The sequence below is a fragment of the Vicugna pacos genome, unplaced genomic scaffold (genome assembly GCF_048564905.1).
Source record: "Vicugna pacos unplaced genomic scaffold, VicPac4 scaffold_110, whole genome shotgun sequence".
Lineage (NCBI taxonomy): Eukaryota > Metazoa > Chordata > Mammalia > Artiodactyla > Camelidae > Vicugna > Vicugna pacos.
Window position 1 is genome coordinate 1,031,423 of NW_027328790.1, and position 25,429 is coordinate 1,056,851.

A 25,429-nucleotide genomic window follows, 5' to 3' on the forward strand; every position below is an offset into this window, starting at 1 on the left:
AAATTACACGAGTACTTACAGAAACAAATAACTAGGAGACACCGCAGCAGCGTCACAAAGTGTAGAAAGGGCGATCCTGAATAACACCGCGCAGTTACATAAGGACCCACAAAGTGAGAGCACCTGCTGTAACAGGGCGCGGCCCCCTTCCATTTGTCAGATGTGTCTTCAGGGCTGAGGCAGTTCTGAGCACGGCCAGTGTCAGTGCTGGTGTCTGGATGGATGCCACTGGACGTGAGGGCACCTGCAAGCCGAGAGGAAGAACAGAAATCATCCTCTGCTTTTTCTGTCTTGTTTCTTTGTTACTTTTAAAGAGAGGCGGAAATAAGATAAACTGGATCTTTCCTACTGAAATTTCAGTAATGAAACCATTTTTAAAGTGATCACAACTTATATTCTGCCTATGACTGTCTTTTCAACAAAGCATCATATTTATAAAATGTTAATTAACTCAGTTAATTAACTCCCTGTTGAAACATTCTAGTAAAGAGCATGAACTGCAGTATGTAAAAGAACCACACCTGCAGTGACTAGCTCAGCTGTCTTGACGGCAGTGCAGTCAGCCCCCACCATCCCGTGGCCCTGAGCTCCTGATGCTGGTAAGAGAGCGCGCTGCTGCCTCAGATGGAAAGAAAAGGTGAAAGCATTTTCTGAAATCTACAGCACTGACAAAACATAACTGATAAATCCCAGGCTCCTTTGAGGCTGTCATTTTCCGTTTCTGGCCAACACCCGTCAATGAGCAGAACCACCCCATTCCCGAGTCATGGGACTCACGTGGGCAGAAGTTTTGGAGAAATTTCCAGGTATAGAATGTAAACCAACTATACATAAAACTCTGAAAAAGAAAAGATGCAATAATCTGATTTTGGAAGACACTAAAATATTCTCCTAAGCCTTAGTACTTGGAAAGGCTGGGCTTCTACTAAGCCACTTATTTATTTCACAGCCAATGAGCATCTCCCACAAACCCTGTTTCCCTGTGTCTGCTGGGAGCTTCAGGCACATTGATGTTGTCTATCTTATAAGTCACAAGGCAGAGGCGTGTGTCTCACGCTGGCAACTCTCACACAGGCTCAACTCCTAGCCTCACTGTATGAACTTGGCCCCATTTTCTCACCTGTTTATTTGGTACCTGTTCTTCTGTAAGCTGCCTGAAATGCTTATTGAAACAAGTCAGAAGAATGAGTGGGTAGAGAAATGGACAGATGGACAGGTGAGAGATGGGCAGAAAAACAGAGAGTCTCCAAGAGAAGGGGAGCAATCAAAATTACCTATGCAAAACCCTCTTCTAGTCAGGGAAGGAAACCACCACGGAGAAGTGTGAAGAGGCAGGTTGCTTAGGACTGTTTCCTGGATTCCATGAAAAGTCACACCAAGAGATGAGAGGGTAGAACTATAAATAATAAAAGAAAAAATCATGCATGTTTGAAAAATATATCTACATTATGTACTTTCTAAAGAATAGAGTCAAATTAGCAAGGCCCAATAACACAATCCTTGGGTATATACAGAAGTGAGAATCCCATCTCCAATCTGCAAGGCATCCCTTTGGAGCACTGAGAGTCTACACGGTGCAGTCATAAAGCCATCACCGCAAAAGCGATGCTATCCTGCACTTACGAGGAAAGAGCAGCTGTGCTCGGTCTGCCTACACGTGTCTTTTACACCCCTCAGCACCTCTACGGGGGAGGGACGCCTAGCGAGCCCCATCTCTGCAGGACAGAAAACAAGTCCAAGAGAGGCTAAGCCGACCTACCAATTCTCCATCTCACAGGACTTGTCACTCCAGACCAGGACTCGAACTCGGACCCACGTTTGTAACCACAGTACTACCGTATTTTATGTGCTTTTTGTGTGTATAATACATTTGTTTCTGGCATGAAAGGGTATTTAATAAATGATCGGTTGTCTTGTCTATCTCATTAGTTCACAATCTTTATATTTTTGAATTGTACTCTTCCCCTGGAGAAAGGAACGGAAAGAGCGGGGGTCAGAATGAGGTGGGGCTCCATTCTTTATCTGTTGCCACATCTCATCCAAGTCCCCAAACAGGGAGAAAGAGCAAATGTTCTCTTCATCATTTAAAGAGAGGGCTCCAGTGACGGTGACTTACTCAACCCCAAAACCAAGTCTGGGGGAAGGGCACATGCAGCAACGAGAGCAGTATCACCTGTAGGAAGGCAAAAAGAGCTCAGGGGATGGCTCAATGGGTCAGCCTGATTTCATTTCAATCGATAATACAATAGCACACTCTAAAAAAACTAGAATGCAATGGATTTCCTCTTTCTTGACATCTAGCAAGTTTCCACATCTCACATGTAACATTATCACGAACTAGTGAAAGGAAGAGTCCACAGACAAGGAAAATCAATGCCACAGGCAGGCTGAAACACAGGCTGGAGGAAAGGAAGGGAAAGGGCATAGTAAAGAAGAGGGGAAATTCTGGGAAAAAGACATCATCACAAGGACTCTCAAGCATCATCCAGCAATCATATAATCATTCTTTCAAGAGAGAGTTACTTAGGTCCTATTTTGTGCAACATTGTACAGTGGGCGAAGCAAGAGCACAGCGTCCATGGTGGCAGCAAGCTGCGGAGCTCCAATACACTTCTGATCCCGGTACCTTGCACACTTGTCCTCAGTATAAAGGCAAAATATATAGTAAAATAATCCAATGTAAACTCTATGCAATGCTGAAAAAAATTAAAGAATACCTAAATACCTGGACAGACACACCACGCACATTCCTGAATCAAATGACAGCATTCTTGGGATGGCAGTGCTCCCCAGAGCGATCCATATATTCAACGTGGACTCGATCACAATCCCAGTGGGTTCCTCTGCAGAAACTGACTATCTGCTGCTACAATTCATATGGGAATTCGAGGATCTCAGTAACCAAACCGTACTTGAAATAGAAGAACAGTTTGAGAGGACTTGTAATTCTCAATTTCAAACCTTACAACTGTATCTCCAGGTGAGATTAGAGGCCATTTTTAAGTTATAATTGTGTTTATCCTTATTTTCTAAATTCTGTACAACGAATATACCTGTTAGAATAAGAAATTTAAAAAGTAAGGTATCTTTTAAAACATGCAAACCTATTCATTCATTGGGAAAAAAATATTTTGACTATAAAGAAGTAAACAAATATCTAGTGAAAAAGGACTATTTAAAAACAAGAGTGCATTTACATTTTTTGTAAATTGGAAACTGAAAAGCACAAACACATCAAGTTTCTAGGGAGAGTGTTGCAACATATTAATTGTTATTTCCAAAATTCTAATTGAACAATGAAAACTCAAGAAAGAGAAAATCTTGATTGACAGCCAACTGCAAACACATGGAGAGCAAAGGCCTAGAAATCACAGTTCCTTTAACTCTGCTACTAACTCAATAGGAGAGGAAATTCCTCAGTGAGGGGACAGTGGAATCCCATGCATAAGACAGGATACACAGTACAAACTGCACTAGAATTGGGGGTGATTTCCATAGAAGAATTCTAAAGTTACAACATTGATGAAAAACTATAAAAACACTGACAGACAGATTAAAACACACAGTCATATATATTATATAAAAACATATGAAGTCTGCCCCCATGTTGCATAGAAATACAAACATATTTGTTCATTTATGGGCACTGATTACTTTATCCCAGGTAGAATATTTCAACTAAAATAGATAATCAATTATACACTCCTCTTGTCAAAACTAGTTGATAAGTTACTCTGCTATGTATGCATAATGTGTCTAAGATAGATTTAAAATTAGTGAAAAAGATTTTTGTATGGTTTCTTGAACCCTTCTCAAAACACCAAGCTTAATTTTAAAATAAATCTGAGCAGTATTTCTATATGATCTTTTCCCTTGTGAAATGAACAACACAGTCTGTTGTCAAAATTCTTTCCTTACAATGATTCACGAGCACCGTATACTCACAAAACTGCTGGACAGCAAGGCACTATCCAGACACTGTGACAAATCAAATGAAACACAAGGAAGACAGTGACCCTATTCTGCAGGGCTTATAATCTGTTCCAACACCGGGTTTTTATTTGATTTGTTTGATTGGTTAGAAAAATAAAATCACTCAAGTACATTCTTCTTTGAGCATTATGTAAATCATGACTCTCTTTTTAGTGTCATGAGCAGGAAAGACTTGAGTATGAATTGATTAGATCAACTAGGCACAATCATCGCTGGAGCCTGTGTAATAAATAAGTACATGAGATCTAAAATAAACCTACACAGATCTCTGCAAGGAAAATGAAGAGGTGAGTTCCCCAATGAGAAAACAAACAATCAAGAAATCAAAAAAGGAAAACTTTTTCATTAATGATTCCAGGCAGTAGTGGAGCATGGTGGTGAAGATCACAAATGCTGGGGACAAACATGAGGGTCTGAAATCCCACAGCACTGGGTAGCTGTGACACTGATATTTCAGTGAAATTTTCTGCACCTCAGTCTCCTATCCATAGACTGGGGACAGCCACAGCACCCATCTCCTAGAACAGTCTTAAGAATTAAGTTATTTTTTATATAAAAGTTTAAATAAAATACCTCAGATTTTAAATATTACCCCAAAAGCTCAAGGAACAAAGAAAACAGTGATAAATTGGAGTTCATCAAATGTTAAAAATTTGCTTCAAAGGACACCATCCAGAAGGTGAAAAAACATCAGAGAGGAGAAAATTTTTTCAAATTATTTATCTGATTAAGTATTTGTATCTTCAAATAAAAGAAAAAACTCCTACAACTCAACAAGAAAAAGAGAACTCAATTAAAATGTGTATAAAGTATCTGAAAATGTATTTTTCAAAGAAAATATACAAATGGCCAATAAGCACAATCAAACGATGTTCAATATCATTAGCTGTAAAAGAAATCAAGTCAAAACCACTAGGAGAAACCGCTTCACACTTACTACAATAGGTTATAATAAAAAAAATGTGTAACAAGCACTAATGAAGACACAGAGGAAGCGGAGCGCGCAGCCCTTGCTTTTGAGGATGTAACACAGGGTGGCCACTTTAGAAAACAGCCTGGCAGGTCCTCAGAGAGTTGAACATTTGGTTTATGAATGACCCAGCATTTCTGCTCTCTGGTCACACAAGTAAGAGAACTGAAAACAAATGTCCACATAAAAATTCCTACAGGAGTATTCACGGCGCCATTACTCTTCACAAACAAAAAGCAGACACAACACAAACGACTATCACCTGATGAATGGGTAAACAGTAGGGCCCAGATATACAGTAGAATATAATTCAGCAATAGCAAAGCATAGAGTACTGACCCAGGCCACAACCTGGAAAAACATTGAAAAAGTTACTCAGTGTGAAAGAAGTCAGTCACAATAGACAGTTCCATTTACATGAAATAACTGGTTTTACATGAAATGTCCAGCACAGGCAAATCCATAGAGAGAGAACAATGGCTGCCTGGGGCTGGGGGAGGATGAGGAAGATGGGAATGACTGCTTGTGCATACAGGGCTTCCTGTTGGGGGATGAAAATATTCTAAGATTGACTGCGATGCACAATTCTGGGCTTTGAGTAAAAACTGCTGCACATTTTAATGGGTGAATTGTATTAAAACTGTTAAGGACAAAAGCACCTAGGGCCAGAACCTTCAAATAGTAAATGCAAATTGCTAACTTTTATTACAGGAAGAAGAAACTGCCCTCAGCATGAAAGCAGGAGATCGGCAAATATGGGTTAACAGAATTGGACAAGAGCATTTCACTTGAAAGAGTTGCTGAGTGTACACGAAATATTCAGAAATAGGAAAATCAGCTTGACATCACGAAGAAGCATTCTGCTTCAAATGCAGATCAAGGATTCGGCAAGCCCAGCTGCTAGAAATAACCAGAGAAGAAACCTGGTTCTTACAACAAGCACCAGAGCCAACAAGGAAATGGTGGTGAGGAAAGCAGGCAGCCAAAAATCTGGAACAGTTTGCTACAAATAATTTCTCCACTGAAAATTCAAAAATAAAATGAAAGTGATGCAATGCTGAGCTGGCCTCACGTTAAAGGGCTTCCTCTGCTGCTCGACAGTTCTGTAACCCCGAATGAGAGACTCAGGAGAATCAGCATGGCTCCTGGCAGTCCCCAAGTGACTGCCCTCCAGCACGTTTACCACCATCACATCTGCCAGGGTTGTATTGCAGAGAAGAGACCAACTTCTAAAAGGCACAGGAAATGTTTACCAGGGAAGAAAAGGCTGCTGTCAGTCCTGGGACAGAGGCAGTGTGAGCAGAGGCCAGAAGGCTGCAGGTGAACTGGAGCAGACCTGGGGCAGGAAGGGACCACGGAAGAGCAGATCTCAATTTTCTACTCTCTCTCCCTCGGGTAGGAGAGATAAAGCCTGCATCCTTCTCACCTGGAACTGTGGGTTCTGGCTGGCAGAAGTCTTACGTACAGGGAATGAATACTCAAGACTCTGTGGAAAAAGTCACGAAAGAGAGAGGGCGTAGGGACCCAACTCCACGAGCCTCTCAAATGATCCCATATTTATTGTGTATAATCAAAGGAAAACGTCATTAACAGTTGTGTGATAGTAAGCAGGAACTTGGGGAAAGAAGGATGAGACAGAGATTGTAGAATCCACCATGAGTACAAAGGCTTAGTGTATCTTTAGGTAAGTCATGGGGTGAGGGGAATAAGATACATTCTTTAGACATGTGAATTACAAAGCAGACCACCAGACCAGCTAGGTCCTTGCTTGGGGGATAATAGAGTATCTAACTGCACACAAGCCCAGCCTTTATAGCTGTGGGCCTGGGTCATTGCTTTGCGATGAGCAGAGTGCTATCTAAAACATCATCTACGCAAGCAAAGCATTATCTCTGCTTTTTAAGGCAAGGAGACAGGAGTGAGGATGCACAGGCACTTGCTTGCAAAGGAGTTACTAAGCATACGTTTTCTTCTTAAATTTGACAGGCGGCTGGGGTCTGTTACAATTTGTTAACCCAATCATGGGCTCCCACATGGAACCATTATGGAGGACACCCTAAGGTGACAAATCCTGGCTCTGGGTCTTTTCCTGCCAGCTTCAGCCACTCTAGCAGAGTCTAGGCACATTCCTGAATAATGATCATACAGAACCACCCACACTGTTAACTCCTGGTGCTTGAAACTTAATTTTAGCTCTACACAACTTAACGTAGAAAAGTTTCAGAAATAAAAGATATTATATTTACTTTATATCTCATCATAGGACTGATTTTTCTGATTGCTCTAAGCTGCTTCTTCTTGGTAAAGCACCTAATTCTGCAGGTGAATTCAGTACTTTCTTTGGGCATAACTAGCCAGTTTGGGCTCGCTAACTTCTATTGGTCAAATACCGATACACTTAATTGATTTCATTGTTCATCAATTTCAGCTGGGAGCAGAGGGAGTGTCACTCTGTTCCTCAGCCCACCCTCAACCCTTATCATCAGCAACTCAGGCCTCCGGAAACCAAAAAAAGCTTTTGTTTCCCTTCTACAGTTTCAACAAACCCAACAGGATACATAAGCCTGGAGAAAGAATTCAACACAAATGTTAAAACAAAAATCAATAAACCTGAAGCAACTCCATCTCCGAATCATGATACACAATGACATGAGATTAAGTGTGTCAGGCCCAAAGCATGGGTGAGCCTGACCACCTGATTTCTATTCTTCAAAGGAAGGAAAGTTTTCCTATTTTTTATTATCACTCTGTCATTGTTTCTGATTAAGCCAAAAACTAGTTTATGAAATAATTAAGCATTGAAATAACAGATTTTTGTTGTATCAATTACAGAAGGCATTCAGAGGTGTTAGGAAAAACCACCTCTGTAAAAAATGCAAAATTTCTTCCACTGTGAAGAACACGTATACAAAATGCAACAGAGAATTCAAGCTCTTGTGGAGAGGAGCAAAAGCCACAGAATCAAAGCAAAGTCATTACTATGAGTCAACTCAAAATTCACTGGACAATCATGTTCAATGCATTCAATGAAATTTAAAGGCATACTGCAAACCATACACTTAATGATCTGCAGGCTAGAGGAAGAATTTCTCTCTTTAACAGACAAGAGTAATCAATAGGGTGCCCCACCAAACAAGGACCAAAGAACAATCAGGTTTTTAACAGTTCTGATATATCAGCATTTTCTAAAGATCAAAATCCAGAAATTTTAAACATTGATTCACACCACAATGAAACAAGCACTTAAAAAAAAAGAAAAGAAAATAAGCACATAGAACATGTACATAGATCAATGAGAATTTCTTGAGATGCTGGAAGAAACAGGCTATAGTCTTTTACTTGAGAAATAAAACTACTTTTAAAGATAAATGCTAAAACACATTTCATCATTCATGTTGCCTTGAAAAATCTGAGGCACTTGTATCTGATTAGAAAAGCAATTCTGAGTAATAGTGTGTTACAATTCAGAGCCAGTTTGCTTTAGAAGAAAAGAGAAAAGAAAAGCTACCGTTTCTCATATACTGCACAAAGTGTGAAGTGTCTCCCTGCCTCTTTCTCCTCCCGTTTTCTAAGCTCATGCTTCCCAACCCTTCTGAAACAAGTATGAGAACCTCTTATTCCCGCCAATATGCCAAATGACAAAAGAAAATCAATTTATTTGTGTAAGTATATGCTTAAACCTTGAACTGGAAGAGAAAGATATCAGAAGTCTATATGGAACTTATTTCTACATTCCTGAAATCACACACACAAACGTTCACACAGACACAGACACAGACACATACCCCCTGGATTACTGGGAAATTCACAAACTTAGGATTTCCATCTTCTAGAAGATAACTTTGTAGTTAGTTTAAAATACAAAACTGTCAGCTTTGGAAAGCCTTGATCACCTGCTAAACCATCCAAATATCAAAGAGACCCAATTAGCCTTCTCGGTAGAATGTAATTTCCCATGATGGCAAAACATACCCTAAAAAGTCCTTGATCTAAGTCTCGTGTTTATCACTAGCTATGATCGTTTTTAAGCACATTAACAGATTCAGAAACTTATGTCTCAACAGCATTTATTCTTATTGAAATAGTATACGTGTTCATTTGCCTATACAGAGACCAGGTCCCATGATGGAGTTTAAGAGCTATTTTGTGTATTGCAATATTTATTTTTAAGTGCAGAAAAGGAGGGTGGGTATTACTCAGTTGTAGAGCACCTGCATAGCATGCACAATGTCCTGGCTTCAGTCCCCAGTACCTCAAAAAAAAAATAAATAAAATAAGGGCATATTTAAAAATGAGTAAAGTTATAAAAAAATGCAGACTAAAAACCACTGCAATCTAGGAGACACAATTACAATAAAAAAAAACAAGAGTTTCTATCAATTATTGGCTATTTGCCAATCGCAGAGACAACCAGAAATCACACCTGATAACCATCACGTGTGATTCTCAGCAACCCTACTAAGTAGACACGGATGGGAAACCAGGCTCTGCAGATGAGGAGACGGAGCTCAGAGGAGCCGGGGACGCTGACCGTCCTGCTTCCCGTGACACCACATCAGCCCAGGGCAAGCGCTGACGGAGCTGCAATGAGGGGACACCCAGCTGCATGGAACCTTGGGGCACTGGGGAGTCCCAGAAAACACTAAAAACTGTTCAGTGAAAAACCAGCTCAAATATAATACACTGTGCCACATTCTTTAAACAGGGAACATGAGTGAGACCTTTTTGATGCCTCCGTGTCCTTTCTGCCATCGTCAGTCACTTGCCCTCACAGTGTGACCAGTGATGAACTGGACCCCATATGAAGCGCACTCAGATGGCAGAGCATTTGAAGCTGTTTTATGAAGTTTGTAAGACTCTGTCTGTGCCTCACACAGGCGGTCATCCATCACTTCTCACCGGTGTGGATGTACCACCTGAAATCACTCCTTTCTGCTTTTTAAAATCCCTTCATCTACTCCAGACTTTTCAATAGCAAAGAAGCAGCTAAACCACAGACAGTGGACAGCTTTTCACCAAATTTCTTGAACAGCCCATCGGACTACCTGGAAGCCCTTTACTTTTATTAAACCCACTTCCAGGTACTACATCATTTTCGGATTGGTGGACTTGGCCTCTGACTGAGCTACTCAGAGAGCTCCCAGCCTCACATCCGTGAGAGGACCCTGCTGTTGGGAGAAATCAGTGAGAAAGGCGTACATCCCCCAGTCATGTCTGCATGGCTAGAAGTGCCACAACGTGCTAAAAATTTATACCATCATAACCCCTGGGCTCCCATGGACTGGTTTCACATTAACCAAACTCATGAGACACTGATGCAAGAAAACCAGAAATTTAACTTATTAATGTAACAGAAGATGTGAAACTATGAACCAGACTGCAATATCAGAGTTCAACCATGAGTATATGTTCTCCTCCACGGCCCAAACACGGGCAGGCAGTCACATGGCAAGTGTGGACAGAAGCAGAGCAGGAAGGATTTCTAGATGAATTCAATGGACTAAATTTCTGTTATACCAACAGATCTGCTGCCTGGAAACAATTAATTCTAATCACGGTGCACTCTTCGTGGACAGTTGCCGAGACACGACTGTGAGCACCTGTGTAACTCTCCTTTCCCTGTCCTTTCTGGGCTAATTGATGCACAGACGTACAGAAATCGAGGGATGCAGATACATCTAAACACCCAAAGCCCATTCTGGGAGCCACAATACCATACAGCCAGGGTTAAAATACTTGCTCTGCCACTTACTAGTTCTGTGACCTTGATCAACTTACCCTCTGTGTGCCTCAATTTCCACACTGTGAAACTGGGATAACAATCAAACCTTCCTTACTCGCTTGTTGAGAAGATTGAAGGATTCATTTCTGTAAAACGCTCAGAAAAGAATGTAGCACATTTTGGGTGCTCAACAAATGTCAAATTAATATTACAGTGGTTTACAAGTCTCCTTCCTAATCATCTTCTGTGTTTCCTGGCTAGACTAATACCCAAAGGAAATTCTTATTTCTCCTTTTATAAACTCATGGGATGAACCCTTCTGTTCCATCCCACCACCTGTTTAAACTGATGGAAGGGATACCTCCTCCCCACTCCTCTGGGCCATGCAGAGTGCTACTCCCTTCACAGCCCTGACCCCTGGCCCACAGCTAGCCCTCCTCACATTAACAGATTGAGTTGTGATTCCGGGGAGACAAGCAGGGCATGTGAAACCCTTCCTTTCCCTCCAGTGTTGACTACCCTAGGGAAGCACCCTGGATGCTCAGCTCCATTGCAGAACAGCCCTGTGCATGATGGGGCTCATTCTCTCAAGGGAAGGCTTGCTGTGGCCCAGAGATACCTGGGACAGGGTGAGTCTCTACTTCTGGGACACAGTATCATGACACTCATTTATCCACAGCCCTGAAATTCATGGAGAACGTGGCTTCATCAGTAACAAAGAAGACATTTATCGCCTGCCTACTCTTTTGTGTCATCTCTCAGTTGGCTGCTGGATACAACATGTGTATAAGTATTGGTTCCCCTTAGGCCCCAACATATATGAAGTAACAAAAATTTCTGTGGCTTAACGTTGGTCCAGGGCGACTGTGTAACAGTTCTGACTCTGCTGATGCTAAATTATGGGTGTAGGAATTATGGAACGTCCTCAAATATCTTTCATCATAAAATCAGCTTTTCTTATTTTCTTGTTTCTTTGTAATTACCAAAGACTATAAAATGATGGCTGCACACAAAACAGCAGCTAAAGTTTATGAGCTCTCTTGACATACCCACTGTGGTAAACATGTTACATAATTACTAATTCTCACAATTCTACAAAGCAGATATGAGTGTCCCCTTCTCACAGACGAGGGGAAAACTCAGAACGAGCTGACTCAGGATCACATGGTTCAGTGTCAGCACGTGCAGGCAAACCCAAGTCAAGAAACTACACCCCATCATATATGTACCAAATCAACTCCCACCAATTAACACACAGCGGCGGGGTCAATACTCAGGGAACTCAACACACCTTTCAGCTTTATGGTGCTCCAGAGGCAGCTTCTAGCTGTTTTATAATATCCCGGCTCACTGGTTTCTAACACTAGAAGAAAAGCCCGATTTTGCCATTGTTTGCACAGCAAGTCTGAAATGTTCACAGCGAGATAAAAGAATAAAACTATGATATAAGCAGAAAAAATTTTCCAGGTAGAAAGACATAATGGACGTTGTGCTATTCTGAAGCATTAAGCAAAGGAATCAAAATAAAATCACATTGTTTAAGCCTTATTTTACAAACAGAAAAATTAAGACTGTAAAAAGTTGCAACAGCGCCACCTATGGCTAAAAAGACCTTCCAGGTTGCCGGGAAACATGCAACACAAAAATTGACTGTAAGATGAGAAACGAGAATCAGATAACTAGAAGCTTATGTAGCATATACTGCACTTTGCTTCGGGGGGATGGAGGGGTATTCAGTATTTAATCTGATATTGCTAATACTCCTAAATATAAACAAAAGACATAGGCTCATGGAAGCTCATCTTAGAAGAGGAAAGAATCCAGTCCAGCCACTTCATTTTACACGAGGGGAGACTGAGACCTGAGATCTGTCCTCCTGGCAATCAGCAGCAAAGCTCTCCTAGGTCTCATGTCTTGCACTGTAGTAAAAACCAACAGAACTGTACTACGCCTATATTCATAAAAGTCACGTCTGTATTTTTCCAACAGTAGGTAATCTAAGTATCTTGCAAAATACTTCTCAAAGAGCCAGGAAATCATAGAAGGGTATTGAAATACAAAAACATTTATTTACATATTAAAACAGCATGAGCTTTATTCTCTCTATTAAAAAAGTGACATGTCAAATCAAAATTTTGAAATTTTAAAACCTGAAAAGAGTGCAGAAAAAAATCAAAATTTTCTTTAGTCACAAAAGAGAGAAGCTTATTCCCTGATAATAATCAATGTGGATTTTTCTAAACTTAATGGTTCTGGTCAGAATCCCGAGAAATTAAATGTCTGATGGATGGTTACACGGCAACATGAATTCTGAGCTTACATTCTGTGTAAATAATCTTCAAGGTCGTCTGCTTAAGGCAATTTAAGTAGTCCCTGTCTCACTAGAATGACACAGATTTCATTAAAGCTTCATACTGCACTTAAAAAAAACAATCCTAGTTACTTTAAGCCATATTAATGTATATCATATATACACATATTGAATATGCATCAGAAATAAGCTACCCTTTTTAGTATTCAGAGTTGATACTTCTAAACTATCAGTCACTGTGAAAGCACATTTTTATTAAGCACCTCTACGGTGCTTTGTATACAAGGCGTCCAGCTCTCACAGTCAGACAAGGTAAACCATATTACTCAAATTTCACAAATGACGAAATATACTTAAGCCATGTAAACAACTAAGATATTCATCATCAGGAAAGAAAAGAGTAAGGATTTTACTTGCAATACTCACTGACAAAGTTTTCTTTCATACTAAGACTACATAAAACAAATTCAGTGTTTGGAAATTTTTCAGTAAATAAGCACCACTAGAAAAAACAAGTAACATCATTAGCAACAGTTAGACTTTCAAAGACCACTTCTCTCTTGCACAATAGTTATTTTAAATGTTTTGTTTTTAGTTCTCACAAAGCACTAAATTAAAAAACTATTTCCTTTACAGTCATTACCTGAGAATAAAACATTTGTGAAAATGTACAATTTTAATTTATGCCACTCTGCCTCTCATTCTCACTGGTGTCTCTCCTTTGAAGACCTCATCAGGCTGAGATAGCTAAAATCGGTCATTTATGGGCTCACAGGAGTTCGGGAAAACACTCAACGGGAAGCTGATTAGAGGAGCAATTGAGAATTCATCCTGTGCAGCCTGGATTCCAGCATCGAGCTAGCCACCGCCAGCTGCGTGTCATTTGGGGCAAGCTGACCCATCTCTCAATCCCTCAGCTACAAAAAAGGAGACACTGATACCTACAATCAAACACTTGCTATGAAGTAAAATATGAGCAAAGCATTTTAGCCTCAGTTAGGCGTCCACTCACAGCGAGTTTGGTCATTATGATGATGAGGATGGCTGTTAACAAATTAAGCTCGACCAAACAGGAGAAATCACCTTAAAGGAGAAACATTTTAAGTCCATGAGTATTTCCTTTTGGGTGGACTGTAGAATATTCTATAGATTTTTTTTTAATAAACCAAATTTTGTCCATTAATTGTAGATTTACAGGTTCATGGACAAGTCTCCAGAAAAATAATTAGAGGCCTCTAACCTCTGAAAATTAAGATGTAAATTTAAAAAAAAATCAGGGAAGAGATTATACCTCATTTGGGAGAGTATGTGCTTAGCATGCATGAGGCCCTCAATTCAGTCCCCAGTAACTCCATCTAAAAACTTTGTTTTTTAAGAAATAGAGAATTAAAGCAAAAGGATGGAGGAATACGGAAATTTTTAGAGACTCATCTCAGATTTAAGATAGGGAAGAAACCATCCAATTCTCAGAAGAAATCTTGAGGACTATGTAAACTGGATCTGAGATGTCTAGTCTTTTAACATTATTCATGAAATCATATTACCAAGTCTTAAAACTACCTGATAACCCACAGTGGTGATACTGATCATAACAGCTACCATCACGTATCGAGCTCCGGCTAGGACTGCTCTGTTCTGACATCTCTACCCCTAAGGCCTCACCAGGCGGAGAGCACTAAATTCGGTCATTTATGAGCATCTCGTGTAAGTCCTCCATTTGTGCTTCTCACTCTCCCCTCACCAGCTCCTCTGAGGGAAGCACTGTTATCATCTTCCCCACCCGCAGATAAGGCCACTGAGGCACAGACACTAAACCCGTTCCAGGCCACATTGGAATTAAAGGACGTCTGTATTTCTGCTGTTTTGCTTTTGACAAAGGAATCTGAGATATCAATTCAAAGCAGACTGTTAAATAATCAAGTCTGTCAGGTCTTCACCTCAAAGAGCAGATACTATAAATTCCTGATGTAGGATGAGGCTGCCGTCACAAACTGACTCAGCTTGAAATTAATATCCAAGATGAAGCAGCGGATACACGTAAATATTCACGATTGTCAAGTCTGCCCATGGGTCTGGGCCCTTCACTGCCTGAAAGGGGGTGAAATCCCCACCCGTGTCTGGGAGGGAAGCGCGGCTCTTCCCGGGCTCACCCAGGCTTCATAGGATATTTGCCCCAACAGACTAGCCTCAACGGTTAAAAGCTCTCAAGATTTTTACACCAGGCAAAACTGAAAGACATTTCTGTAGATGGAGCACTTTCTCAGGCTTAAATTTTTTTGCCTACACTCAGCCAGAGGGAGAAAAGAAACAGGACTCTACAAAGTCCTGACCCTCACCACTCACAGGAGTAGAATGACCACAGCAGAAGATGGCCCTTCACATTGCAGGATGTGAACAAAATAAAGATGCCCCAACAACAGGCACTCCCAGACACAGCGCTCAGCAGTCTTCTGCACAATCACAGTTGTGCAGCCCTCAACACCTTCTATTTCCAGAACACTTCATCAGCCCAAAAGAATCCCCCTATCACTAGCATTCACTCCGTAATCCCCCTCCACCCAGCCCCTTCCAACCATCACCTGCTCTCTGCCTCTGCATGTGCCTTTTCTGGGCTTTTCAGATCACTGAAATCAACAATATCTGGCCGTTTGTGTCTGCTTCCTTTCAATTAACATGCTGTTAGCAAGGCTTGTATATTTTGAAGTGGCATCAGCATCTCTTTATTTTTTATTTTTTTTGGAAACGTTAAAGATTATTAGAAGGTGGTAAGTACTATCAAAAAGAGTAGAGTGGAGCATAAGTGATTGTGTTTCAAAGGGAAAAGTGTGGGTTGAACAGTCAGGGTGGACTTCCCAAAACAGGTGGCATTTTTCATTTTCCTCTTTTTTTTTTCTTTTTTATTCACTCTTACGTGTGAATAATGTTCCACTACATGGAGATACTACATTCTGTTCATCCATTCAGCAGCTATGTATGGACGAGGTCCAGAAGAATGAGTGTAAGGGGTGACTAGCATGGATGGCATTTAAGCAAAGGGCAAAATGTGTTTTCAAAAAAAAGCCAACAAACAGAGGCGCAAGGAAATTCAGTGCGTTTCTGAGCAAAGTGCTTGCTTGCTTCGGCAGGACTACCGTGCAGGGCTGGGGCGGATATTGGCAGGAATCACGGTGAGGGAGTCACCTGAGAAGACATCCCACTGCAAGCAGCTCAGCCAATCCTCCTCCCTCATCCTGTATTGTTAGAGCAATGTTTCTAGGTTACTCTTATTTCAATTAATAGCATTTAACTGCACGTCTGATCATCACCATCAGACCACATTACCTCCAAGTCACAGAAAATCATTCACTGACCGGAGCAGCACCAGGACATAATGGTGATGGATTAGGGAGTCCTGCAGCATTCCAGCCTGCAGGCACAAACCCCACATGTGCCCTGGTGATGTCCAGAAAATAAAATGCATGGAAATATCTCACTGCTGGAACACGACATCTGCCCTCAAATTGCCCGAAAATCATGCTGGCAAAGCACTACTCAACCTTCTCAGTACAAAAAAAAAAAAAAGCTAAGAAGGCAAATTTAGGCTCTTCCATTGAAAACCAGCAGCCACCACTGCCAGTATTTGAGCTGGAATGCTCCTGACTTTGAAAACCACTGCGCAGTTACTTTTCAAACGTGAAACTCATATATATATACCACGTAGATGATATTGCAGTAGGATTTTTCTTTTCAAAATTTCCAGTTGCAAAATTAGCACAAGAAAGTTTATGTTTAGGCTTTAAAAAAATCAATTATCCTCCATTTTCTTAATTTTGAACTTATTATTATTTTATAAATGGAGCTATGGTGCGTATTTAAAACCTTTTGATTTCTGAAAACAAGACGTTTATGACCTCACTATTTCAGAGCAAACTTTAACGATTCTTTGAGAGGTGGGGCCTGGGGTGCTCACTAACAGCTCTTTAAATACTGACAAGGATGTGCTATTAAGTAATACAAAGGCTCTAAGTCCACATTAGCTCAGAAAGCAAAGAAACCACACCAAAGACTTCCTTAAATATTTTATATATTCCTATTCTTTTGAATATTAAAGCTCTTAAAACATATGATTTTTTTTGAAAAAGACAACAGCTGTAATAATTTTCCTCTCACCAAGAAAGCAATCTTTATCAGGAATAAAAACCCCTATGGAAATCGAAATGACAGGACGTTTCTAGCTAAGTGAACATCCAGATCTGAACACAAACCTAAATCCTATCAGATCTCACTCGAAGGAGCTCTACAAAGGCCTGGGCAACCCTGGAGATTAGCTCTTTTGTTCCAAATGTTGGCTGAGCTAAGATAATCACACTAGGCATGGAAAGAGAGAAGAGGAATGTCCACCTGGCAGCCTCCATCAGTTTTCTTCCAGCCACAAGGTGCCTCTAGGGCAGCCCCGCTAACAAGTCCCCCATAAGAAAAGCCGGCATCCACACTGCCCCTGCCGTCCCCAAGTAGCCCCGAAGCCCATATCCCAGCCTGTGAATGGTCTTCAAATGATCCCCCAGTTGGTGGCACCCTCCACCTCTTCCCCGCTACACACACACACAAAGCCACGACAGCCTTCCCAAAGCACAAATTTGATTACATCAACCCCACTTCAAACAGTTCAGAGGCTCCCTGGTAGAGTTCTAGCCCCACCCCAGACCCTGCTCGCCCAGCCTCATCTCAGTACATAGGTCCCCAGTGACCTCAGGAGCCCCCTGACCTGCTCCTACTTCCCACTTGCCTCCAGGTTCATTTTGACTGTTTCCCAAGGAAGCCTTCCCTCCCTCCAACCTCCACAATTTGTTCCTCTCTTCCTAGAACATTCTAGGCTAACTGACAACGCTAAGCTCTCAAGAAGCAAATACATTTTGCTTATTTATGTGGCTACACTCTCTCTCCCCTAGACTCACTGAAGTGCACGTGTTATGAATAAATGAATGACGGGTTGGATCTCAAAGGGACAGACATACCTGCTCTCACCCGTCCCGACCCTTTTGTCTGTAGTATATCAGAAGCAAAACCAGAAGTACCTTCCCTGAGGGTCACTTCTGTTGACACCCTTCACTGCCTACTGTGTCAGTTCTAGTAAAACTCAACTTCTTCCAAAGCCCTACACCCCGGACTCTCTCCAGTGTCCTCCCCAGCAGGGGCTCCCTCCACCCTGGACCGCACAGGGCACTCTCCCCGGGTCCCCACGCCAAAAGCCTCCAGGCCTCTGCCCGGGCTGCACCTGCGACCTGAGCCACATTCTTGACTCCTTCTCTTGGCTGACTCTTACTCTGTCCTCACAACTGAATGTACAGCCCATTTCTTCCAGGAAGTCCTCTCTGATAATGTCCTTTAAGTCTTGTCTGGGCTCTATCTATAGCAGCAGTACATGGTGACCAACTGGGTGTTTGCCCGCTCCTTTGAGACCACGAACACTTGGGAACCACGTGGGAAGGAGTGAGAGATTACAAGACAGGTGGGGGAAGCAAAAAGCAGAAATCACAGCCCAAGTCCCAAATTCAAGGATACTTTCTCAGAAAAAGGTATAAACTATTTCACACGTGTGCAATTTGGCTACTATTTTTGTGGCTTGTGGACAGCAAGAACTTGGTGTTCTAGCCCAAAACCCAGGTTACATGCAAAGAAATGTATATATTCTTATCCAAAGGAAACCAGAGCTGCTCAACAACAGTTTGCAGTTAGAACTGAAAGGAAATTTGATAAAGGCAATCTCTCTCTCTTCTTTCTTTTCTGGAATCATATAATTTTAGAAGTATTTGCGTGACTAACAGACGGCTACAGCCCGTGATTCTGCACTGAAGTGTTTGAGGCTAAGGAAGCCTAGATTACATTCACTCTGTAAATGCAATCACACCAACACACTGATAGGTGCCGTGAGTGGTGGAGCTGATGTTCCAAAGCAGGCAACATTATTCTGTAAGAGAACTCTAAATAGAAAGTAAGAAATGCAATGTCCTGTACTCAATTTCATTTTCTATATGGGCCATTAACTGATAGTATATCTTGACTAATGAAACCCAAAAATAAATTGTCAACTTCGATTTTCTTCATCTGACCGTTTTATGCTAACATCGGATATTAAACTCTCACTCCATATGGAAAGCTCAGGCCTACGCTGCAGCACAGTTACATCCCGTGGAAGAAAGCCGACCAAGGGACAACTGGAGAGTTTCCCTTCAGAAGCTGCAAAGTCTGGTTTTGCACCTGTACACCATTTGCAACCACGTCATCATCAAAGGAGTTAGACGTTACCTCTCTGGGACGAAAATCACTGCGTGCTTCAGAACCATCAAAGAATGCTGAGCTTTGTGAAACAGTCCAGAGGCGCTTAAATCATACTTTTTCTGAAAGGCTCCAAAACTGACCCACTTCACCATTCCAGGTATAACAGGGAAGTACTGGAAACAGTAGAGAGAACAGCCCTTGAATTCTGACAAGGCCCTGCTTGAATCCTGCTACAGCATTTACTAGTCGCTAAATGGACCAATTCTTTAACCCCTCTGAGAAGGCTTCCCAATCCCCAAAAGGGGGCTGCCACCGCCCACCTGGGAGGCATGGATGTGAATGAAACACGCAAGTAGGGCGGCCGACTGGTACCTGACACGGGGCCTGGCTAGTTTCCCTCCGCTGCCCTTCTCCCCCTTTAAACTTGCACTGTTCCCCCGGTAACGATCAAGCCCCCGGAACAGACTGCCCGTATCTTCTGTGTATCCCTGGATACATGCCTTACCCTTAGGAGGCCAGAAAAACAACTGCCTCCTCCCAAGTCACTAACAATGTTCTTAAGAGTCTGGGTATTTTTAACTCTATTTTTCAGGGAGACTATTCCAGAATTTTGCAAGCACCATTCTCCAGGTTGGCTCCCCTCCCAGTGCCCATCCCTTCTCACCTCAGATCCTCTGTCTGACTGCCTTCTGTTCATGGGAAAGCGAGTCCGGTAAGGTGGGGCTCCCTAGGCCTCCCTCCCTCCCTCACAGGTGATTGTGACTAACTTCTCCCCACTCCTCACTGCAACTCTAGCTTCTGAGGAGTCTACCCTCCCGTACCCTGCAGCCTCTGCACCTTCCCAAGACGCACACGTGGCCACGACCCTCCCTTCAGATTTCTTCCTGGCTGGCCCTGCCCAGCCCCTGGCCCCTTAAGGATAACTGGCATTGCTTTGAAAATGGCAAACGCCACTGACTGACACACCAGAGCTGTATGGTCTGGGCTTTCCTCCAACCAAGACACAGCCCTGCCCCCCTCAGTCTCAGTCTGCAGCTCTCGAGATGATCTAATTCACATGCAAGGCTGTGAACACCAGCTAAGAATGACGACTCCCAACGTGTATCTCTAGTCCGGCTCCTTCACCTGAGCCCCAGGCTCATCGACCCGAGTGCCTCTTTGAAGTCCTAATTTGGATGACAAATGGCATCTTAAAAATGCCTCATGTCCACCATTTACTCTGGAATTCCATTCCTGTCAGGTATCTCCCAGACTCCCCATTTTAGTAACAGCCCCAGCACCCACCGAGGTGTCTGAGGTCACATTCAATTTCCACTGTTCCCTCCCCCAGGCCCTGCCCTGGAATCAGTCCTGTTATCTCCATCAATAAGCCCATCTCAAGTGTAGTTCTGTAGGGACCATGGCCGGAAACACACAAGCTCACAGCATGGTGCACTAACAGTCCTCCGTAGGGTGCTCCCTGGATGGGGAGGCATCTCCTGCCGCTGTTCACCTCAGAAGGCAGTGGATTCTCACACAGGAGGCCCAGGAGAAGGGACTCAAGGTTCTCCCATGGTCTGAGCTTTGAAGGGCCCGAGGTCTGGGGGAGCTCCTAATTAGCAGACACACTTGCCAATGAGCACATGAGGATGGGGGAACCCACGCAAGGCTGTTATCACTTCAACTCATGGGCTCTCAGGAGCCATGGGAAAGGCCTGTGTCCAGTGTACAGCCCAGCCATCACAGATCCCAGCCTGCATTTGCCAACCCGGACAGCCTAGACTCCATCTACTTGCGACACTTACTTCTGTTCTGTTCCCCACCCAGAATGTGATGGACTCATTCAGATATTCTGGCCTGTCTCAAGCGAGACAAATTCAGTGAAAAATGAAGTGTCCACATTTGGACCAGAGCATGAAAGGAGAAACAAGGCCTCATGGTCAGCATGATGGTGGTGGCCAAACAATTCCACCAGGTGAGATGAACCAGGGTAGGGTTGAGAATCCAAGGTCCTGGGTTGGACAAATCATCTTCCTTCATTGTTGACTGGGGTGTTGGGGACTGACTACCACAAACTAACGACACGTTAGGGGGCCCACGTGGTGGGCGTCAGCTGCAACAGAAACGGATTCAGCTCTTTACTGCCAACATGGGTTAAAAGTAAAGGCCGAGGCAGGAAGGTCTGCACGGCTGCTGAGGCAAACCACAGACCCAGCTCTGAATGCCCACTGGCTGGAGCAGAGAGGAAGCTACTGCCCTTTTAGCAGTCCCTTTGCCCAACAGATCCAGGTAAGCCAGCTACTTAGGAGAAGGCCATGTTGTCCTGATACTCAGAAAAACCAGCCTCGTAAAGGGAAAAAATAGTGGCATGGATTTTAGACCCAATTCTGCCCCTTTATGAAGGCAAAGTAAAGTAAATGGCACGGGGAAGTTGAATGCAAAAAAAAAAAAAATTAAAGAACCAAACGGTGACCGCTTCCTCCAACAGCGTCCCCTGCAGCTGTCACCTCCGTGGCGGCCACATCCTCACCAGTGACCGTCGGCCAGGAAGCGACGTCACGCACGTCACACAGCGACAGCCAGGAACCGCGTGCTGAGCACGTTTGTGTAAAAGCAGGAATCGAGCAAAATGCTGCAGAGTTTGACCTTACAAGTTTAAATACTCCATGAAAAGAATCCCTGAGCAGCCGACTAAATCAATTCACATCTTACTTCTTCAAAACAATGAAACAAATTTAATAAGGGCGCATTTGTCACCAAATAAAAGGAGGACCAAACATGTTCCTCAAAAGCAAGGATTTCAACAGGTATCAAACACCAGTGGGTGATGAGCTAACAAAGCAAATATTCCAAAAAATTAGAAAATAAAAAATGACTAAGATAATAGATGGATCAAAACAGCTGTTAAGTTGTTGCTTTTTAAAGCGATGGAGACTGTACGGAGGGCAATCTGGCTATTTCAAATGCAGGGTGTGCACAGCCCACATTTTCAGAAGCAACAACATGCTCACTGGGCAGTACAAGTGAAAAAGGAGTAAAGAAAAAGGAAAAGAGGAACAAGAGAAAATTAGAATCACACAAGAACAAAAATAATTTTGACTGCATGTACAAGAATTTATGTGAGTGTGTGAGGCCAGGGACGCGGGGATGGTGAGGCCCAACCTCACCTCCTGCTCAAGGGAAAGCAGGGGCCTGAGGGGAGCGGCGCTGCCGGGGGACCACAACGTGTTCAGCTCCCCTAACCAAAATTCGACCTACAAGCGACTAGGCAGCTTTTGAGCTACAAATTATTGTCGCATTTCAGTCTGGACCGTTTTACTCACTTCCACCAAGAGTAGCAGGAGAGAATGAGGCTCTGCTCCTGCACCAAAGCATTGTTTAAAAAATTAATGACTGTGGAATAGTAAAAGAAACAATGGAGTAAAAGTGACTGGAGGAGAATGTGCTTGACCCGAGCTCACTGGCCGCGTTATCTCAATGACGTTCAGATGCTGGCTGAGCCCTTATGGTACCAGAATAGACAGACCCACAAGGAGGCAGGTTTAATGCGCTGAACCACTGTGGGCTAAGTACACATCCGGCTACTCCGCCAAGTCCCAAGGGCAGACTTCAAAAGGCAAAAACAAGCTGGCATTCTCTGGTGGGTCTGCAGACTCAGAGACAAGCATTTGTTGAGCAAAAATGTCACCAGTGCCTCCTATGACAAAAGAAGTGGCACTGGCGTGGGGGCTGGGGCAGGGCTCCAGGCTTCCACTGCTCACTCACCAGTCTGTCCAGGGGGAGAAGGTGGTCCCTGCTTAGGTTTCGCTGATGCACCTACTTGACTAATGTCTGGGGCCTCAGCAGGAGTTGACAGATGAGGTGAACGGAGCGAGACTCTGTGTAGCACGGTGCTGGGAGCTATGCCCTCAGCAGTGCCCAGGCTCCTAAACATGCCAGCTCATCTCCAAGAAGCAGATGGGGAGTGCGGGCATGTAGATCACAGGGCCCTGTGAGGACAAGTACAGATCATGGCCACGACATGCCTCTCCTCTTCCTTAAGCCATAGAGGTATTTCTGGGGAGGAACAGAAAATTCATCCAGAGCCTGCTAGGTGGGCTCTCGCAGGTGGGACTAGTGTCCCCTGTGCTTCTCACTCACAGGGCTGGTCTAGACATTCTTTTTATTAATTCCCTAGCATCTTCTCCTCCAACTTACCAACAACCAGAAAGTAGGATCTGATCTTAGGTAAGTTCAAGAATCACAGAGCACCACCTCCAAAGCGGGCCCGGTAGCACATGCCAGGTCTTCTGACCGCCACCTGTGGGACCACCATGAGCCCTCTCCAGACTCAAGGACCGAGGCCGTAGGCCGGGGGGACACAGCTTCCCTCACTCACCCCAGCAAAGGGGGACCACGTCTCGGCAAAGGCATCTCACCCTCTTCAGCCCGAGGGAAAACATGATAGATATACGGGGAAACAGAGCAGAAGGTGGGGGGTAGGCAGCCCAGAAGAGCTCATCTGTACTTCCGAGGCAAAGTGGGGCCATTGACTTAATCACAGGGACAAAGTGGGAATGAACATTTCCCTGCTCTGTCCCATACACCGTGATACGCCTTTCCCTGCATAAGGAGTTCATTAGGAAGTCCCTGGCGGTGTTTCTGATGTCCTAACTTGGCATGGTGGCTGTCGGGCAGGAAGAGATGGCCTGAGCTGAAAAGGTGCTGGGCCTGGGAGGCAGGTGACAGCGGCTCCAGCCGCAGCTCAACCAGCGCCTCGTTCTGCCTCTCGGGGCTCAGCATCTCATCTATAAGCAAAGGGATGAGCATGTACCAGGACAGGCTGCGCAACAGAAATGAAATGAGAGCCATGTAAAGAAAGTTTCCCAGTTGCCACGTTTAAAATTTGAAACAAAGAAACAAACCAACAAACAAAAAACAAATACTAGAATGTGATTTTAAGAACAGATCTTACTTAATCTACTGTATGTAAAATACTATTATTTTGACATGTAATCAATATAGGAAGTAGAGAGATAGTTTATGTACTTTTACTAGACAAGCCTCAGCGTCTGATGTGCATTTGACCTACAGTACATCTCAGCTGAGTCCAGCCTCTTCCCCAGTGCTCCTAGCATCAGTGGCTTTGGCTACTTTATTGGACAGCAACTCCAGGGGTCCCACCATGTTCCTGGCTGTAAAGCGGGAGTAAGTGTCCACACTAACCCTAAAAGGATCTCTCTGAAATAAAGGCGGATTCACTTTGAAATGTCTGGAAACCGGCGGGCTGCACCTCCCTCCCCCCTTGGCTACAAGATTGACTTCTTCCTTGCTGATCCCTTTCTGGATGTAGGGAAGCAATCCAGCACACAGCCAAGGTGGACTGGCTTCCAGGTTAACTTACCTGCTGTCTGTGTCCAGTCCCATGAAGTCCTCCTTCTCAAACGGGATGCAGGGGAGGGGGATCTTGTCCCCAGAATTCTTGGGGCCACCATCCAGCCACTTGGACTTGAGCAAGATGAAGAGTGACTCAGTGAAGTCCTCGATCCTCTTCTCCACCACCCTGCAGTACTCTTAGATTGAAGGCAACGTCGGTGCGCGTCTGCTCGGCTACCTCCCCATGCTGCACAAAGACAAAAAGCTGAGAGTCATTAAGCGATGTGCCATACAGCTCCTCTGCATGTGGAGCTTCTCGAAGGCCTTGGCAGAGAGACATTCGGTAATGGTGACAAGGCCCACGACCTTGGGGTGTTTCCGGAAGACGCTCCACCGATTCTCGGGCACATAGCGGTGCCTGTAGTGGATACAGAGTGTCCACTGGGAGCCACAAGGGCTGATATGGCTAACCGAGGTGAGTAGCTGATAGCTGCAAAAGAAATTCTCCTCTGAGATGATCTCTATGGATTGGACCACAACGGGACGAGTCTGGTGGTCCTCAGCACACTGCACGTAGTCAGGGATGCTCATGTTGCAGGCCCTGCCGAGAGGGGAGAGGAGATCGAGGTACATTCTCTGCTGTGTGCTACGGGCCCATCTGGGTTGCGGTGACCTGGTGTGTACCAGCCAGAAGACAAGGGAAGCCAAAGCAAATCCAAGGGTACAGTTTGTCCTCAGAGTCTGCATATGGCTACTGTAGCTCGGATCACATTACCCAGCTTTTGGTCTAGGCTTCCTGCCTCTGCAGAGAAAGGTCATTTCTTATTTTCTATTTCCAAGC

At 43.7% G+C, this 25,429-nt stretch overlaps 1 protein-coding gene, 1 long non-coding RNA gene and 1 pseudogene across 4 annotated transcripts in view; all 3 read right to left on the reverse strand.

Moving 5' to 3' along the window:
- The window catches only part of LOC140694902 (uncharacterized), a 1,054,641-nt gene that overhangs the window by 968,910 nt on the left and 60,302 nt on the right, over window positions 1-25,429 (reverse strand). The gene's annotated exons all lie outside the window — the stretch shown is intronic.
- The window catches only part of LOC140694903 (trafficking protein particle complex subunit 9-like), a 67,467-nt pseudogene that overhangs the window by 37,427 nt on the left and 4,611 nt on the right, over window positions 1-25,429 (reverse strand).
- On the reverse strand, window positions 519-2,983 carry LOC140694909 (uncharacterized). 3 transcript variants are annotated; one of them, XR_012070572.1, is made up of 4 exons: window positions 2,726-2,983; window positions 1,275-1,396; window positions 778-838; window positions 519-612 (listed from the first exon to the last, which is right to left on the reverse strand). It is a non-coding gene; the product is annotated as an uncharacterized lncRNA (long non-coding RNA). The 3 variants fall into 3 exon arrangements; XR_012070573.1 differs by having other exon boundaries at window positions 519-615; XR_012070571.1 differs by lacking the exon at window positions 519-612 and having other exon boundaries at window positions 620-838.